Source organism: Notamacropus eugenii, chromosome 1, assembly GCF_028372415.1.
Source record: "Notamacropus eugenii isolate mMacEug1 chromosome 1, mMacEug1.pri_v2, whole genome shotgun sequence".
Taxonomy (NCBI): domain Eukaryota; kingdom Metazoa; phylum Chordata; class Mammalia; order Diprotodontia; family Macropodidae; genus Notamacropus; species Notamacropus eugenii.
Genome location: NC_092872.1, coordinates 234289083 through 234310007, shown reverse-complemented (window position 1 = coordinate 234310007; position 20925 = coordinate 234289083). Strand labels below are relative to the sequence as shown.

At 40.6% G+C, this 20925-nt stretch overlaps 1 protein-coding gene across 1 annotated transcript in view; it reads left to right on the top strand.

The window, feature by feature from the left end:
- LRMDA (leucine rich melanocyte differentiation associated) overlaps positions 1–20925 on the top strand; it is a 1314096-nt gene that overhangs the window by 601812 nt on the left and 691359 nt on the right. The gene's annotated exons all lie outside the window — the stretch shown is intronic.

Here is a 20925-nt window from a genome sequence, read left to right as displayed (position 1 = left end):
CCAACCCCCAAATTATATTCCCATTATCTCTACTCTTCTCCTGCCTCTTTCCCTCCCTCATGTCTGACTCTCTCTGTCAGTCTGTCCCATCTGTTAGTCTGTCACACACACACACACACACACACACACACACACACATAAAATGAAACACTCTTCCTTAGTTGAAGGACAAAGGTTGCAATTTTGCATTGTCCCATTTCTTCTGGGTCTTTATTGAGGCACTTATTTAAGATTACAGTGGCATGACACCGTGCTTAAGCACCTGCTAATGTTTTCATTAGAAATCCCTGTTTTCATAGGCTTGTAACTTTGCTGTAAACAGGCAGGCTTTTAACTCAGCACGCAGTTTCCCTGCTCCTGCAGCCTCTAGCCAGATCCCACCCCCAGGAAAACAAATTGGGCCTTCCTGGGACTGAGAAATAGTAAAAAGCCCTCTCCTGCAAAAAACCCCATAAAATCCCTTGCTTTGATTTGCTTAAATATTATTTCCCAGCTCTTTGTGCAGTGTTTTGGACTGAGGGAAATCCAAGAATCAAAAGCAACCACCAGTCACCCAGTTATGAATTTTGAGACTCCAGGCCAGCTGGGAAGGGGCCCGGGGTCAACTAAACAAGGGTCATTTCTGAAAGAACAAGTGCTAATGCTGCATCTGCCAAGTTCTCAGCTCAGTTAATTCTCTCTCCAATCTGTCTCTCTGTCTGTCTCTCCCTGTCTCTCTTTGTCTCTCTCTGTCTCTCTCCATCTCTCCCTCTCCCTCCCCACTCCCTGTTTCCAGTTGCTATTTCCTCTTGGTTTGTGATCTCAAGATAACCAATAAGAAAATTCCATGACCCCCCTCCCCCAAGTTTACTGGTTCCAAAGACATCATTCCCATTTCCTTGCATTTTAAACATAGTCATTCTGTTCAAATCAAGTCAATAGACATGTATTGACTGTCGGTTGTGCGCTAGGCCTGGGAGATAAAGCTGGCCTGTCTGGAAGGTTTCTATTCAAGACTGGATGATCCTGGCTCAATCATTTAGTCCCCAGGCCCAGGTAACTTGCCAACACTAAGTGGCTGAGATGTTACTCATTTGCGTCAGAGGAGGAAATTTCCTACACCTATCAAACCACAGATCTGAACCTCTTTGCCCCCCCTCCCAATGTTGCCATGGGCTAGGCTAGGTATACAAAGACAAAAACTAAACGGACTTTGCATTTTAAGAAATTTATATTCTACCTGATGGGGGTCAAACCAAATAGGCAGTGAAGCGCCTTCCAACTCTGTGACTCTGTGACTCAGCACACATTCATTCAACAAACATTTATCAAGCACCTACTTTGTGTACATGGTGCTAAGACATTCTAATAAGCACTGGGAATTATGGATTGTGAGTGGTTGTGTGTGAGGTGTGGGTGTAAGGTGGGAGAGATCTGGATGACTGATGGAAGTTGAAGTGGTTCACCTGCCTTGGGCTACTGGGAGAGGAACCATCTCTCAGGTTCCTAGCTCACTGGAGAGGCATCCTTATAGCTTTTGAGGATGAAATGGATCCCTATTCTTAGAGGGGAGGGGATCAGATAATACATGCTTTGGGGGAGTTTTTGTAGATAAAGCTTCTTGGTGAGTAGGGCTGAAAGTGGTATATTGGGGGATGCATGGAGATAGCTGGGGGATTTTCTTTTGGCTTCTTTTATATATATATATATATATATATATATATATATATATATATATATATATATATATATATATATATATATATATATATATATATATATATATATATCTATATCTCAAGAAGATTGTTGTAGTTATCCAGGAATCTATTGCTTGGGCAAAAGTGGGGTTGCTTGATACAATTTAAAAGGCCGGCAGCAGCATTTTATCCTTTCCACAAGAAAATAACCCCTTACTCTAGTGAAGCTAAAAATAAAAATTGTACTACGTTTGGCAACCACACTTCATCCTTTATTACCTCAGCAGTATCTGAATAAAATGTCTTATTAAGCAAGATATAAGGGCAATGAAAAGGAGAGTAAGTCAAATTAGTTGACATCTAAAGCTTGGTTTATCATAGAGAGTGAGGGTAGTTACTGTTTAGTAAAATGGATTTAATGCTTAATATAAATGCTGATATTTAGATGGCTGTATTTTGGCAACTTGAGGAGGTGGCAGTATTTTGGCAGCAGCCTCACTCCCTCCATAGCTCTGGGCTATCTGTGTGCCCCATTTGCAGTAAGGTTAGGCCTCATGAGCTCCATTGAAGAGTGCTGGGTGGACAAAGTCGTTTGTAATGGCCTTTTGTATATAGTCACGTTGGTAAGGGATGTCAACAAGGTAGAAGTATGTCAATGCCAGTAGGGTGGGAATGGAATAAGAACAGTTGTTCCAGCCTGTGGAATCAGGATCTCTGTGTTAAGCGGTGTACCTGAAAGACTCTAGATATCCCCAGGGAGAGACCCTCTAGTCTTGGTTTGAGGGCCTTCACTAATAAGGAACTCATTACCTCCAGAAGTAGCTCATTCCATGTTTGGAAAGGTCTAATCATCAGAAAATACTTGCCCATGGGAAATTTGTTATCTTCTAATTATTTTTTCCTTGTTCTTCTATAGAGGGTAACAAAGTCCTCTAAATATTTGAAGATGACTGTCATATCCTCCCACCCCCTAGAATTCCCCAGGTGAAATGTCCCCTGTTCATAGTTAATAGAGTCATAAAATTTAGGCCTAGAAGAGACCATAGAGTTCATCTCTCCTAACCCTTTCATTTTGTGGATAAGGAAACTGAGACCCAAGTGGGTTGTAACTTACACTCCAGAATTTGAGCCCCACTCCCTCTGATTTCCAATTCAGTACTCTTTCTACAACTATGCTCCTTCAGTTAATCCTCATATGGTTTGGTTTTAAGTTCCCTCACCATCTTTGTCTACCTTTTTCCAACCATGCTTTCTTTCCTTCTTAAATGGCCTTTTCCAACATCGGGCCCAGAAATGAACATTATGTTCCCGAGATGGATTGGCCAGGGCAGAGTGATATGTTACTGTCATCTTCCTCTTTATGAATGTGACATCTCTCTTGTGTCTTTTGGTATTGGCATCTCTTTCCCAATTAAAGAGTGAAGTCTGCTGCTAGGAGCAGCATGTCACTTGTAAAGTGGAGTATAGGTGGGAAAAAGACTATGGAGATGGAGCCACAAGTGGACATGGGAGTTTCTTCATTCTTAGGTAGACATGTGCATATGTGTTTACAAATGTGTGTGTGTGTGTATCTAGAGCCCGTTGGAGAGTGTATGTAAAGACAAATGTTTCCTTGGGTCTCTTTACTAGAATTAGGGGAGACCTATGGGTATGTCAGTAAATTTCCCCTCCACCTGTTGAAAAAAATCAGGAGTGGTTTATGATTGGGTCTGCCATCACCCTTTTCTCCTTCCCTTTCAAGCTACAAAAGTTACGGCCAGATGTGAAATAAACATGGGTATTTAGCGGGCTTGCTCTTTTGCCTGTCCCCCAAATGTCTGTGTGGAGAGGGGTATCAGAATAACATAAAAGCAAGGGACATCTGGAAGGCATTGCAGATTCCTGATAGCTTTGTTAATGGACAACATCTTGGGGAACTTGCCAGCTCTGAATCATTTTGGTCAGGCCACTGGTCGACTTAATTACTTTAGGCAAGCTAATTAAATGCTCTAGGCCTCAGTTTCCTGATTTGTACAAAATTGGTGATTGAAGATTATGGTGAGGGGGAGTGGAAAATATTACCTCTAACTTTAAGAAGATGACACAAGAGATGATGGAACTATAGCTGATCCAAAGGAGGAAGCACTTATTATTAGAAAGGCAATGTGGGGTAGTGAAAGAGCACTGCATTTGGAAATAAAAGATTTGTGGTTTATCATCTATGTGACTCGGCAAAACCCTTAACTGCTCTGAGCCTTAGTCTCTACATCTGTAAAATGGAAATAAGACCCACCTTACCTGATTGTGAAGACAGAATGAGATAATTTATGCAAGGCACATTGAAATTCCAAGGCAACACATCAAAGCAATTATTCTGATAGGTTTTAAACTCCATGGTGAAAGGATCAGGCCTGAATTATCCTTGTACCTTCCCTACTGTTTAATACAATGCTTTGCACAAAATAGATTCCTAAAAAGTGGTTATCTTTGAATGAGTGAGTGAATTTCTTTTCGTTATTTGGAAGTTGTCAATGCCAGTTCATTTTCCCCAATCTGTTGACCATGTGAGCATCTGTTGATTTTCCAGAGCTTTCCTTTGGCTGATGGTGGAAAATAATTCCCCCACATCCCCACCCAAGGAATGAAGCGCATGTGGGAATTCAGTTCCTTTGGTATACTTGTAATTAGAGAAGAAAAATTTCGAGTGTAGTTGACCACTCTCAATGATCCTGATTGGGAAGACTGAGGGAAAGCAATGAAGTAGAACACTCCAACCTTCAAAGAAGTGAATTTTCACAGCACTAAGAAGACAGGGTATGTGAGGAGCGACAGGCCCAAGAAAAATCATATTTCTTCTGGATTTCTTTGGGAAATTTTTTTCTTTCCATCCAGTGAAGAATGCTGTCTTGCTACATGAATTCTAAGCACCTTTGATAGCCTTCAGGAGAAAACATGGGAATAAGGGTTAGAATTTGTAGCTGATGAGAAAACTATAGTTTGATATGCTAACTTTAATGGCAAAGAGACTTTTCATAGCTTGTTCTGGTGTTGGGGTGAGGGGGATGGTCACTTTCCTTGTTCCCATTGAGCTCTGAGAGTTTCTCTATAGCATGAACTCAATTGTTTGGGTGCCCTGGCTAAACAGTCGCTTGAGAAAAGTGCAAATGTGGGCGTAAGGATGGATTTGCCTTTCCTTTTTTCTGTCTGAATAAATTCTGCCCCAGTGGATTCTGTATATCACTAACCACTCATTTGATTTGGAATGAAGTTTACGAGTCTTGAACTTTTTATGGCTCAGCCCTTGTCAAACAGGTCATGAGAATTGCCACCATCACCTTGCTTGTTGAGCATCCTTCAAGATGAACAATGCTCTCCTGCAACACAAAGTGAAGGATGGGATCTCCTGTTCACAGTCCAGTTTCTCCCATGATTTTCCTCCCACTCTCCTTCCCTATGTAAAAGCAAACCATCATTAGCTACATACACCATAACAGATTCCCTTTCCCCTCTCCCCAGCTTACCCCATCTCCTGTCAGCTTTTACCATGTTCCCCCTTTTTCACCCTACCCCCCACCATTGAGTCCTTTCAACCAATAAGAATCCTGATGATGAGAAAGGCAGGAGTGAAAAATTTAAAACTAGCCAAGATGGATGGTGAAAACACCATGCATAAATAAATTACAGCCAAACCCCCAGATGAACAATGATTGTGTGGTTGAAGACCTGGCTGAATAAGTGTGTCAGGTACTGATTGGAAGGATGATAAATGGAATGACCTAACAAAGGATTGACTTCTCGAGGAGACAGGCCCTTTTTAATGGATGGAAAGGGAGGAAGCTTCATTTGGAAGGGAAAGGCTGTTTGCAGTGCAGATATGACAAAGGGGAAGTCGACAACCATTGATTTACGTTTGGGAATGACAGTTGAAAAATTCAGCAATAATCATGACAAATGAGAAGGGATGCCGTCAGATGAAAAAATGCCAATACGTTAAGTCTGAAAAGAAATGCCAAGGTCACAGAGAGAGGTTCCCAAACTTCTAGTTTTGACAACCTTAATGGAAATATTAGGAACAATGTGAGGATGAGTTAAAAAGGGAAGGTTTGGCATGAAGCATTGCAGGTGGTGTTAATTAGTGTCTCTCTTTTTCTCTTTTTAAGAAGGGGTGGTGGGAAGTCCTTCCTAAGCCAGGGCTGGGGGGGAAATGTCCACCAGCAACCATGATGAGTTCCTTTGCTGTCTCTCCTGTCCTCCTCATAGAGGCTCTGAAATGAAGCAAATTATTTTAACGTCAGTGTTGATGGGAGGAAATGGAAATGCGGGCTGGATGAGCTCCCAGCGCCTGACAGAGGGGCTCGAAACTCAGGATTTGTGCTGGTCTGTGAATTGTCATGTGAATGTTTTTTTTTTTAATTTTATTTATTTATTTTCATGCCAAAAAGACTTGATTGGAAGTGAACTCACAGGGAGACTTGGGTCGCCTTCTTGGTCCGATTTGGACAATAAGTCACCTGTGTTTTGATGAATGCCTCCTTCTCTTACCGCATTCATTTATAACGGCCCCTGCTGTGGTGGGTGATTCTCTATGCCAATTAACAGATGTGTGACCCAGAAATTGACAGCAGTAGATGTACATTTTAAAATGTACTTACAAACAGAGGGAAACAGTTGTGTGTGTCTGTGTGTGTATGGTGTGGGGTGAGAGGATGTTTGCAGTACACTGGAAATCAGGAGATGAGGAGCCTACCTTTGACTCTTTTGCTTCATGACCTTGATTGGATGAGGCTCTCTCACTCTCTAGTTCAACTTAATTCATCTATAAACTGCAAGGAGACTGGGCTAGGTGAGGAACCTCATGGACCTCTTTGACAGTCTAGGGCCCCCTTTTTGGAATGTTTTTAAATACTTAAAAATAAAATTCAAAGGATTATAAAGGAAGTCAATAGATTGAAATATAGTCATTGAAATATTAAAAAAAAGCAAACAAATCAAATTCATGTATCCCAGGTTAAGAACTCCTGGAGTAGACAATCTTGAAACCTAATTTCCACTCTAATATTTCATGATTCTATATACGTAGGCTTATGTGTGTATAGGTGTGTGTGTGTATTTGTGTGTGTGTGTATACACATCTTATACTCACTCAACTTTACTTTTTAGTCATCTCTGTAGCATTGAACATTGCAATCCAGTCTTTATTTGGGCCTGGGGAATCATTCAAGTATTATTAATGAACCGAGCCCTCATTAAAAATATGCATTTTGCCCTGAGCAAATGAGGGTAGTCCAAAATCATTATTCCATTTGTGATTTCAAAATGCCATTCATTGGTAGAGGGGAACCACTCTGTCTGATCCCATACCATCAAGGCAGAAAGGGGGTCCCCAGCAGCAGGGTAACACTGGAACCATGATTTACTTCTTGTCAAACAAGTGGAAAAGCAATAAATAATTGGTAAACCACTCTATTTTATTTATGTAATATTAAGTGCCAGGAAAGGATTTGGTGAATGTATCTTAATTTGCAAATATTCCACTGTAAATGAAAAATGATTTCATTTTAAGCCAACAAACTCCCTTTAGATAAGACTGTAAGAGAAGTTATCTAATTAAAAAGAATGATCAGCTTTGCACCTGCTTATTAGAAGAGTCCCCCCAACTGAGTGAGTCTAGGTGCCTGATCCCAAAAGGGTTAACCCCTTTGGTTCTACCTCTCTACCACCTCACCCCAACCAGACTACACAGTACTGTTTCTACTGGACTTTTTGCAGGTCATGGGAAGATTTGATATAAAACAGATGGCATATTTAACAGCAAGCCCCCCATCACCTTTTCCCATCTCCCCCCCCCAAAAAAAAACCATGTATGTGCTGCATTGTAGGCCAAATGTTATCTTAGTTCCATCAGTTAAGACACCTTTTAAACTTCAGAAGGAGTTGAGGAGGGGGGAGTGTGACAGAGAAAGGCCAGGTTATAAATGAGTTGGATCTGTTGTTTGAGATAATCTTGGATCTATAATGGTTTCTCACGACTTCCCTTCCACCTGGGGCTGCACACCCAGCATATAAGGAAAGTAGCCTCTTTAGATTAAACAATTTCTAATCAGCTTTATCACTCATATCTGAATTTATCTTATTTGAGGAAAATGCCAATATATTAGCAGGCATGTATGATACACAAGGTGACCCTAGCAACTTAATGACATAATACATTATCCTTAATGAAGTCAATATCTTGTCTTTTAGCTGTCTGTCTATTGGGGCGATTAATTGCAATGTCATTAAAGTTAGCTCTCTTTTCATTTGAGCTTGACAAGTCGCATAAAACTAATGTTCTTAGTTATCAGCCACTGGAATAGGATGGAGGATGGAGGAAATTGTAGGACAAATAAGGGGGTACTGCTACAGCTAACTTGGAGGACTTTTTCCAATGACTGTTTCCTTCCAAAGGTTGCTTCTGCCTTGGATGCTGTGATCAGCTGAAATTTGAGGCAACGGTAGACTGATCAAGGAAGAGAGGGAGGAAGGCAGAGAGGAAAGAGAAAGGTGGCAGAAAATTACCTTTGAATTAGGGGATTCTGGGCAATTTGGTAAACAGAAATTCTCTTTTCACAAAGGGCACCACCCTTTGTGGGCACACACGCACACAAATACACAGACACACACACGTAATCACGTTCATCTTCTGAGTCGATGTAAATGAGATTATAGACCATATATCGGTATAATAAATAAAACTCCAACATACATTTTCATCCAAATGCAAAGTTTCCTTCATTTAATGGGCTTGCAGGATGACAGCAGATATAGGAAGATATGTGTTTGTGCCTGAAACATACTTTGCAAATGGTTCTAATAACCAGCCTCTTGTTGGTGGCAGCTAGAAGGCTCTGAAGTACGGGAGGGAGGCAGGCCAACACTAATTGTGGAGCACAGCATCACTCCCTGCCTTCCCCCTACCTCAGCAACTACAAGACAGGATGGCTGTAATTTACAGTGTGTTATCTTTGTCTATAGCGGCAAGATGATATGAAGTAAATCAAGGTACGAGTAATGAAAGACTGAGAATTTATTCCTTGGAGCACACTTTAAAGTGTAGTATCTGTTATAGTGGCACTGCCTGAAGACCCTGAAATGAGAGTTGGATGAAGGGCAATAAAGAAACATAGAGGCTCATGTTAATGTTGTTTGTCTGAGGTTAGTAATTGGGTTCCACTGATGAGTTGTGTGAAGACAAAGCGAGAATCCGAGCTGGTATTGTAAATCTTACATTGTTGGAACAAGAAGCAATCCTAACAAATATTGATCCTCCCTGTGCCCAGAGGCGAGGGAGAAAGCCGCATGCTGCTGAGCACAGTGTTGTTTCAATAGCACCAATACCTCCGCAAAGCCCGCGCTCTGCATGAAATCCCAGTGCGCCCACAAATGGCGAATTATCCATGATTAGGCCTTTTCGATGCATCCTTGAACCCCACCCCCCAAAAAAATCATGCTGGCTTAACCTTCTGGCTCAATTATCCTTTGGGGCCTCAAAAAGTCTTTCATAGATGTAGGTCTGTCCAGTTATACAGGTAAAAGGATGTTACCATCTACTTCTAAAAAAACAGAAGGAACATGTGTGTACGTAGAAGGGAGAGAACAGTCAGAAAGAGCAAATGAAGGCTTACGAGTACAAAGAAACCTCCAAGATTGAGCTAGATACCCACAAATTGATCTTAGAGATCTGGAAAAGTGTGGTGCAGTAGAAAAGACGTCCAGGGACCGAGAATCGTTGATTTAGAGGGGAAAGGAAAGAAGGGAAACAAGTGTTTATTATACACCTACTATGTGCCAAGCACTATGCTAAATGCTTTACAGATATTATCTCATTTGATTGTCATAATAACCCTGTGAGGTAGGTGCTATTATGACTCCATTTTATAGTGGAGGAAACTGAGGTAGACAGTAGTTAAGTGACTTGCCTGGGGTCACACAGCTGGTGTCTGTGACTGGATTTGAACTCAGGTCTTCCTGACTCTAAAACTCTATGTATTATGCTGCTTGGTTGACTTACGAGATCATATACTTCAACATTCTCATTGAGGTCCAGAGAATGGAGACCTGGGTTCATTTTCATTTTTTGCAACTCAGTAGTCATATGACCTCATACAAGTCACGTCCACTCTGTAGACCTCTTGTAATGGGTGGTATGGGACAAAATACTTCCTTGCGATTTTTCTGGTATTGTCTCCATCTTGTAGTTGATATCAATTTATCATTGGTGACTCTGGCAGAATACTCAGCTGGGTACAAATCCATATTAGCCTATGGAACTTTAAGGGTTCTCTTTCAATGGAAGATACTTTTTGTGTTTCCCTGGCTAGGGCATCCGTCTCTGTAGTGCTAGAAAGAGGAGATGTGGTTTGTTAGAAGTATAGTAGACTTAGTTACTTAGGGTAGACTTAGTTCCATTGTCCATCTCTGTGTTTTGGGGTAGGTTGGTCTCCATATCTGACATGCATACCCTCCCCACCCTTAACTCGTAAAATTTCCCTCCAGGCAGAGCTCAAATGTCAATTCCTACATGAGAAACTCCAGATATAATATGTATGTAGCTATATAGATAGATAGTATGGATGTATATATGTATGTATATATAGTATATATATATGTGGGTGTGTTTATGTAAACACATATAGAATTGCATATTATATAATAAAATATATGCTATTATATAATATGAATTATATATTAGAGATAGGTATTTATTATATATGTAATTTTGTATAGTAGATACATTACACATATATCATGTGTGTATATATTATATAGGCTTATGTGTGTATATGTCTCCTTTATAAACTGTATCTCCATTGAGAGTAGGAAGTGTTTTACTTTTATTTTTGTATTCCTGGTGCTTAGAACCATGTCTAATGACTGACAATTGATTGGTTGACTTGAATCAAGGTTTTAGTACACATACACACATACACACATACACACACATACACACACACACACACACACACACACACACACATACCCCTTACTCCTCCCTCCCAGGTCATGACCCCAGACTCTCACAGCAGCCAGGTGACAAGATTGGGATGGCTCTACAAGACAGCATCATAGCGGTTGAACTCTTCTAGGGATGTGTAATCACTTGAGCAACTAATTAAAAACCTTAATGATAATACTTAAATCTCTTGCCTGACTGGCTGTCCCAAGGAAGGTACTTTGTAAACATGAAATCATGCTATAAATGTGAGCTATGGTTATGATAACTGTGATTCTTAGTCTCTGCTAAGGCCCCATTGGGTCAACTTGATGTAGTGGAGAGAGTCAGGAAGACTTGGTTTCAAATCCTGCCTTAGACGCTTGCTCTGCAAGTATGGACACATCACTTTATCAGTCTGGGTTCTTTGTTCTTCATCTGGAAAATGAGGGAGCTGGACTCCCTTAGCCAGCCATTGGGGTTCTATCTATCTCTAGGATTCTATGAGCCTACATTTTGTGAGCACAGAGGGATCAGAGATTATAGGATTGAGAGATGAAAGGGGCTTTGGAGGTCCTCCGGTCCAGCTTCCCCATTTCACAGATGAGGAGTCTAAGGCCCAGAGAGGGAGAAGCAAACTGCTTAAGGCTAATAAGTAGCAGAGCCAGGAATGGGCCCCAGGTCCAGTGGAATCAAATTACATTCTTTTGTTTGCATATTGTCTCCCTAAACTGTTTTGTGGCAAGGACTGTTTTGTGGCTGTCTTTGTATCTCCAGCACTTAGCCAAGTGCCTGGCACATAGTTGGCCCTTAGTAACTGTTCATTGACTGACTGACTATAATCCCCTGCCTCACAATTTAAGGAGAGATTGGTGGGGTGGATGGCTGCTAATATCTTAGGCTGAGAACAAGAGATCCCCTCTTATTTGTCCCTGAAGATCAGTTATTTTATCTCTTCCTTGACTTACCCCTGGTTCCTTTACATCTCTTTGGATTCTCAGACCTAGGCTTTTTCTCAATTTGTATGTTGGTCATCACACCCCAACTTTCAGTGCTTCACATGCAGTATCTTCGCTCCTAGGCCCACTGCCGCTTTCTGGAGGGACACCCTTCTTGCTAAACTAAGCTATGTGGAGGGATTTCAGAGGATCTGGTCTGTATGTAATGTAGCTATGCAGGTAAACACCAGCCCACAAGCCTTGATCATGAAACAACTTTGTTTTTAGAAAGATCAGATATTGGGAGAATAGGATTCTTACTAATGCACAAAAGTACATTCCTTAGTAGCGACACTGGCCATGAGACCATCCCCTTAGGTGCCTGGGGATTGTTGAGAGTCCTGGTAAGGATTGGGAGAGGAAGGGGAATGAAAAGGAATAAGTACTTTCTATGTGCCAATCACTGTGCTAAGCACTTTACGAATATTATCTCATTCTATCCTCACGACAACCCTGTAAGATAGGTGCCCTTATCACCCCCATTTTAGAGATGAGGAGACTGAGGCAAACAAGGGTTTAGTGACTTGCTCAGGGTCACATAGCTAGTAAGTGTCTGAGGCTGGATTTGAACTCAGGTCTTCTTGTCTTCAGATCCAGTGCTCTATCTACTCCACCATCCAGCTGCCTCTTAATTCTTTTCACTCCAGTTATGTGTGGAAGGGGAAATGCACTGGCACATGTTGAGATGTGTCACTCCTTGAATGAATGGTGGTATGGGGATGCTGGATGGAGACTCAGAAGTCAAATTCTCTTTATATTGTCCTGCTGCATGACCTGAGGCAAGTCACCTGACTTTTCTGAATCCATTTCTTCATCTGTAAAATGGGGATAATAATCATCTCTTTATTTATCTCACACTGTTTTCATGAAGACAATGTTTTCAAAGCTGTAAAAAAAACTAAATTAATTTTCATTGTTATGATTATCATTATAAACATTCCATATGGTATTTAAAAAAATATCAACTATTAGAGAAGATTACACTTACTACTTATTCAACAATTCATTTAAATTCGATAAGCTTTTATTTAGCACCTGCCATGCACCAGGCACAGTGCTAGGCACTGGGGAGGGGGAGAGGGGTGAAAAAAAAAAAGAATCAAAAGAGAGACCCTGCCGTCAAGGAGTTTACATTTTATTGGGGACTGTGGGGAAGAAATGAGGTCTAGAATGTGACATCAAACATGACACATACTCCTGGGAGGGCTTTTGTAAAGTGCTGGGTTATCTAGAATTACAGAACTGAAAGGGACCATAAGTATCAGACCCGGGTTTTAATAATGCCAATTTGGCAGCCATGTAGAGGCTGGAAAATGAAATAAAACAGTAGCAAGCAACATGCAACAGGAGAGGACGTGTTGAGAAGAGAGAGATAAGAAAATGCTCTGCAAAAAGGAAAAAAATTCCACAAATATTTAACCAATATTTACTGAGCATCTACTGTGGACTTACTGCTATGAGCGATTATTATTTTGTGGTTATCGCTTAGATGGATTTCATATTTAGCAGATGGTCTCTAGTTACGTGTTTCTTATTATATTCTACTACAGGGAAAGAAATTTCCAGGTAAAAGACTAGTACCAAAGAATGATTACGGTAGCTCACACACTGTGCTTACAGATCTTTTACGTAGATTATCATGTTTGATGCTAAACCAGCTCTGTGAAGTAGTTACACTATTATTTTACACATATGCAGATAGAAGAAACTGAGACTCAGAGATGGTAAATGACTTATCCAGGGAATGACTTTACCCAGTTAGTAAAAGTCTTAGGCAAGATTTAAACCTAGGTCTTCTTAACTCTGAGTCATATAACACAGTAACACTGCCCTTTGAATTGTACTAAAACATGCTAGAATGTTACCTCTATAAAATGTCATTCACCTCTATAAAGTGTGTGGCTTATATAATTAAAAATAAAATAATAACAAGTGTAGATCATATTTATGTGATACTTTCATTGAAGAGATTAAGAATGTTTATTATTAAAATAATGAGGAGAAGAATTCTATAATAATGGAGCAGAGGGAGCCTCACATAGTGGACAGAGAACTAGCTTTGGAGTCAAGAAGACCTATGTTTAAATCTCACTTCAGGCACGTATTAGTTACCCAACAATGGGCAAGTTACTTAACTTTTCATTACCCTGGGCAACTCCCTAGAAGTTACAGGGAAGGTGTCTATCTGCACCAGTGGAGAGAGTTTTCATATTGAAAATCTCCTGTGTGGATGAAATGATGATGATGATGACAAAGATGGCAGTGATGAAGATGGCTAGCATTGGTTCATGTCCTTAAGATGTGCAGAGTACTTTCCAGATGTTATCTCACTTGATTTAACAGTACCTCCATGAGGCAGGTGATATTATTATTCTCAGTTTCCTTCTTGGAGGAACTGAGACTGACAGATAAAGTGATTTCCCTAGAGTCACAGAGTTGGTTGGTAATTGACTGAAGAAGTATTTGAACTGAGGTCTTCCTGACTCCAAATCCAGCACTCTCTCTACTGTGCTACCAATTTGCCTAAAATCACATCTGGATAAAAAAATGGAGAGAAACATAGTGAGAATAAGTAGGTACAATATATTACCAGGAAAGAATTACATATCATGAAAGGCATAAAAAATATCATGATAGACGTGTGACAGGAAGAGAATGTGAACAAGTAGCAAGAATAAGAAATAATATTTGGGCAGCCAATCCAATCCATTAGTATACAAGAGGTCTTGGTCCAGAGGTCAGTCTCCATTGGTCTAGAGATCTAAAAGAAAGTCTTTGGCACATTTGGGGGGCCATTGTAGAAGACATGGAGAAGAGTTGTATTATATGAGTAGGTAAGGTTGGAATGTCATCTGCAGGGTTTGTACACCTATATCAGTGAGATCACAGACCCATCAAAGTTTGGAAGGAATGCCCACTCACTTTATGTCAAGCTTTATGGTTTGTAAAGCACTTTTCTTGCCACAGTCCTGTGAGGTAGGCAATACGTTATCATTATATGGCAAAAACTAGATGATATGGTGGATAGTTTTGGACACAGAGTTAGGAAAACCTAAGTTCAAATCCCACCTCAGACACCTATTAGCTTTGTGACCCTAGGCAAGTCACTTAATCTTTCTCAGTCTCAATTTCCTCATCTGTAAAATGGGGATATTATGATATCTAACTTACAAGATTGTTTTGAGGATCAAATGTAGTAAGATGTGTCATATACTTTACAAACTATGTAAATACTAGCTGTCATTGTCGTCATCACTGTCATTATTATCCCCAATTAGAAAAGAGAAAATTAAGACGCTGAGGAGGTAAGATGACTTATCTATGCCTGCTTAACTAGTAAGTGATTGAAGTTGGATTTGAACCCACATCTCTTAACTCCAAATCTTGCACCCTTTGTGCTGTACTACGCTGCCTTTATTTTTCCTTCATTGTTCCTTGATTCTGTAAATTATTAAGCTTTACATATATTAACAGGTTACCAAATACCCACCATGTAACATGGATCATATGCCACCATCTTGCAAAATGAAATTGGCAAAACTGACTTATAAATTCCAACTCTGGAAGTTTGGGTTTGGGGGCTTTGTTGAAACCTTCTGACTTGCCACCAATTTACTGAATATCTTTGAGCTTCATTGTCACTTGCCCCCTGGGAGTCTCTCCTTCTATGTCAGAAGGAGGGGGTAAATGTGTCCTTAGCTTGCCTACTTCCTGGGGCCCCCCATGCACATGGAATAACTAATGACTATAAAGTGGCCAGAGAAAGCAGAATACTCCATAAAGTGTAATTGTTGATGGTGTTAAAAAAAAGGTGGAGAACAGTCCACTTAAGGAGGGAGGGAGTCATAAAGATTTTATCACCACTTGGGTTTTCCATAGCTTTCCTGGCTTTGGGGTTTATGTAGTGCCTTTCTTTCTTGGTGATTACATGGCTCATCCTTCAGTCTAGCCGACATGCTTTAGCCCCCAATTTCCGCTGTACCCAAAGACTGGCACAACTTGGTACTCCTCTGTCATCAAGCAGACTCGATTCCAAGTCATTGATGCTCCTTAATGAGAATAGTAGTGGAAATAATTTCCAGGAATCAACCAATCAGCCTCTCCTTGGGACAAATGGAATTACAGACTAACCTAGGAATGGTTTTAGACCAAGGATCATATGTCAATCAGTCAACCAATCAACAGGATTTATTAAATGCCTACTATGTGACAAGCATGGTGCTAGGCTCTGAAGATACATGCAAAAAATGAAAGAATTCCTGCTTGTAAAATTGCATTTTATCAGGGAAGATAATATGTATGTATGTGTGTATACGCACACATATGCATGCATATATACACAAACATATATGTATTTGTGCATGTATATATGCATCCACATATGTGTATGTGTACAGATGTATATATACATGCATATACACTTATACAGTATAAAACCAAGGTAACTGGTTGTAAGAAGGCACTAACAGTTAAGTGGGGTCAGTAATGACTTAACAAGAGTCTTGAAGGAGGCTAAGGATTTCAAGAGACAGAGATGAAGAATTGTATTCCAGACATGGTAGCTGGATAGGTGTGCAAAGGCATGGTGTTAGGAGGTGAAATTTCATGTAGGGGGAACAGATAGAAGGCCAGTTTGATAACAGTAGACTGTGAAGAAGAATAAGGTATAACGAGTTTGGAAAGGTAGGTTAGGGCCAGGTCATGAAGGACTTTAAATATGAAACAGGAAACGTTTATATTTGATCTTGTGAGTAGTAGGGAGGCTCTGGACTTTACTGAGCAACTGTTTCAAGGTTGGCTTGCAGAGGAGAAAGACTTGAGGTTGGGAGACCAATTAGGTGGTAAGTGGGCCTATGGCAATGTTACATTTGTAGCAATGCCCTCATTGATAGAGATCTTTGATCACCTTGGGTCCATAACTTAGGTTTTCCCCCTATTCAGTTGGCCTTCTTCAGAAACATTAGAATTTCTAAGTTTTCTGAGGGGATTTTTGTTCTTTGTGTTTTTTATTTGCCTCTCCCCATCTACTTTATGTTGACCTTTGAGTCTATTTGTCTGTGTGTCTATCTATCTACCTATCTGTCTGTCTAACTACTGATAGTATATACCTACTGATAGTATACACACAGAGATTATATAAGTGGGTATTTTATATATATTATATATATGGATATTATGTGTATGTCTACATATAATTTGGATGTAAGATCTGTTTGAGTATGTTGCCCTTTCTTACTTCCCTAGGGTGAGTGTGAGGACTTTTTGTCTCCTGGGTATTCCATGCTTCTGGATGTTATGAGCTCTCCCACTGAGGTTACTGTGGAATGGTACCATCCAAGATACATCTTTTTTGGGTTCATTCACCCACTGCTCTCCCTCTACCAACCCTAGAAAAAAGCTGGCCAATTCCTCTAGGAAATGAGAAGCTTATAACCCATAAACTATGTATTTGTAATTGCAGATGTGGTGATAGTTTTATATTTTTATGAGTCTGCTAAGTGGTGAGTATTTATCTGTGCCTGCTCACCCTAGATGCCCATCATAAGCTGAGAGCTATTTGTCATGACCACATCTCCTTCCCAAAGACCAAACAAGAAGCTGGGGACCACTAAACACAGGTTCCCTTTCATTAAAGAGGGAATTATTACCATGTATTTTTATAATAACCAATAACATTTCAAATTGCTCATAGTTATAGCTTAGGATCAGGTTTATGTTTAACCTCTAATCTCTGCGAAGCCAGTAATAACCAGTTTGTTAGTTAACCACTATCAAGGAAGTTCAAGGCAGGTATAATCAGCCAAAATAGCAATTAAGGGGGGAAGCAACTAATTTCCAAGGTCGGGACTATAAAGTCTATTCTTGGTTTAGTCTCTGTTAACCGCATACCTTGGGTATGAGAGTCAAGCTCCATTGGATCTGTCATGATGAATTTCATAAGTTGACCCCTTCCTAGTTATTAGTGGTAGAAGTTCTCACTAGCCAGAAGTGTGCCAGAAGATGAGAAAAATGGATTGGCTGAACTCCTTTTTAGTAGGAACCAGGTATTTAATAAGATTAGTTGAGACATATGTAGACAAGTAAGGTCTGAAGTGGTTCTGTGTGAGATTTCCTGCTGGTAGGTAAATATGTCCACCCTCTGTAGCACTCACTAGCCTGTAGCCACAATGTCATGGTACTAGTGTATTGTGATATAAATCATACTGATGCAGCGTGACAGGTGTTTTGATTATGTTTTAAGTTTAAGCACTCACTAGAAGGCGAAGCCCATGTGACAAAGTGGGCCACTTCATGCCTGAGGTGCCACAGCCTGATGGGTTGGGGAGTGCAAGGTGCCACTGGCAAGCGGCTTGGCTCTGGGATGGTCTGCCCTTGCCTTGGGGGGCAGCCAGAGGGTCTGGCATGAGGCAGCCTGGCTGTATCACTCATTGGGATGTTGAGTGAAAGAGCCCGATAGGGTATATGGTCCTAAGTCAGATATAGTCAGATCTCATTTATCTGCTTTGTGGGTTATCAGCTTCATGAATGTTTAATCACCAAATGGTCTCTCCATGTCCCCCCAGCGTGGCTCTTGGATTTCCATCAGTTGATGGGAACTCAGGGAATGCCAATTAACTGATTTGAATATCACTCTCTGTAAAACATAATTAAGAAGTTAGTTACTGCACAATGGAAGTGAGTGTATCAATTAACAAATATTTATTGAACACCAGTTTTCTATGTGTGGGATCCAAAGAAGGCTATATATAAGAAATTTTTGGTTTCTCTGTTGTTTTAAATAAAGTATTCTATTACTTCACCCCATTGATTTGAAAAAGAGAGAGTTTAAATTAGGTACCTCTACTTAGCAGACCAGGTATGATCTACTGCTAGTTACACTAGACCCACTAGTGGATGGTTGGTTCATAGGACATGTAGGTGGTGCAGTGGATAGAGTGCCTGGCCTGGAGTCAGGAAGACTTGTCTTTATGAGTTCAAATTTGACCTCAGACACTTACTATCTGTGTGACCTGGGCAAGTTGTTTAACCCTGTTTGCCTTAGTTTTCTCATCTGTAAAATGAGCTGGAAAAGGAAATGGCAAACCATTAAAGTATCTCTGCCAAGAAAACTCCAAATGGAGTTGCAAAGAGTTACTGAACAACAACCATGGGCCAGGAGGTAAATAATTTGTGATTACCTGTGTCACAGAATTACTGAGGATTCCATCTCCTCTAATACTTACTTGAACCTTCTACAATGTCCCTCTCATAAGAGGACATCTGGTTTTCACTTAAAGAACTCCACTGAAGGGCAAGTCATTACTTTTGAGGCTGTGCATCCAACTTTTGGATAGCTCTAATTCTTAGCAACTTTTGCCATATATCCAACCTAAATGAGCCTTTTTTGGTCATTGTCACCCAGTTTTGCCCTCAGTGGCCAAGCAGAACACATCTAATCCCTCTTCCATATCACATCCCCTTAATTACTGGAAAATATTGGATCCATTTTCCCTCTTTTATCCCCAGTTCAGTGCCAGTGCCAGGACAAGTTGGTGGCAGGATTCCATGGTGGACTGTTACCTCTCCCTGGCCTCTCCCTCCCTTCCCATCTACATGTGAATGCCTTCAGGGCTTGGTTTGAGCGCCTCAGAGAATCAGTGAAGCTTCCTCAGGGCTGCTTATCTGTTAGTGTGTCCAAAAGAATGGCTTATGGAGGGGGGAAACTGAGGAACCAATTTGGAGCTTTTCTCCTGAGCTATAGAGTCACCAATGCTACTCCAAGGCAGGAAGATGAGTTGGAACGAGTCTTTGGACTGTTATCTGCCATGAGGAGGGCAATGACCTCATTTTCTTGTGTGACAAATCAGATCAGTCTCTGGAATTTAATTTGAGAGAGAAATTGAAGACAAGGAAACCTCCTGTAGAAACTGGGGAGAGAGTGAGAAGGGTCTGGTTGAGACTATCTTCCCCAATTCTGTTACTTTTCTTTGATCAGTTGGGTTAGAACATTAAGTATAGGAGATAGAACGACTTCTTTAGTCTAGTGTGCAAAATGCATGTCTGTAAATTTAGAGGCACAGCCTCTCCTTTCCACATTTTTTTTCCTTTCTCTGTGATACTGTCTCTTACAATTCTAGTTTTCTAGTGTCCACATATTCTTTCCTCCCATCGTCACTGGGAAAGATTCTGATACCTATCCACCTTAAAATATGGACTTGATAGCTGGAGGGGACTTTGAAGGTAAACTAATTCAACCCATTTATTCTTTAGATGAAGAAACTCAGGTGTAGAGCCAGGAAGTGACCTGGCCCAGCGGTTCTGTCTAAATGATTGTCCTCCCATCTATTGCCTCATGTAGCCCCTGGTTCTTCTCTTTCCCTATTTGCTCAACCTTGGGTGTATCCTTCTCAGTTCTAAAGCCCAATAACCTCTCTGAATGAGAGAGTTATCGTGTGTGTGTGTGTGTGTGTGTGTGTGTGTGTGTGACTGGCATTCCCACCCTTCACTATATAGTGGCCATTGCAACAGTAATTTCATTCAATGTAGTGAGCATTTATTTAGCACCTACTCAATCTTCTTAGTGTGTGTCAGGCACAAATAATAAAACAATCCCAACCACCGGGGAGCTTTTATTCTAATAGATGTTTACATTTTGTCCTAGTAACAACTTAAGATTTGTGAGTAAGGGAATGACATGGTCAGGCATGGCAAGGAATGTTAATTTGATCAGTTGTGTGGAGGATGTATTTGAGAATGCAATGAGTGGAAACAGAGAGACATATCAGGAGACTTAAGAAAGCAGTGGAGAATGTATTACTATATATCTACATATAATATGTGTATGTGTGTATGTGTATGTGTGTGTGTGTGTGTGTGTGTGTGTGTGTGTGTATAATGCAGAACTTTAAACAAATCATGCTTTGAGGTGATCCAGTTGTTAAACTTTAACCAGTATATCTCTGAGTATTCCCTGCCCTCAAGGAGCTTATATTCTCCTAGGAACAAGGAAACAGAATGTACTTAAATAAATGTAACTTATTGGGGTGAGAGAGAAGGCGGACCTAACCTAGTATGGCTGTGTGCATGGAGGCAAGGGGAGAGATGTGAGAGATAGAACTGGCAAGGCTTTATCACTGATTGGACTTGGGGCATGAAGGAACAGTGAAGATTCAGGGATGACTCTGAGGTTCTGAACCTGTGACTTGGAGGACAGTGTGGCCATCAATAGAATAAAGGAAGCTAAGAAGGATGATGGGAGATAAGATAATGAATTAAGTTGTAGACATGCTGAGTTTCATATACTTATAGGACATCCCAC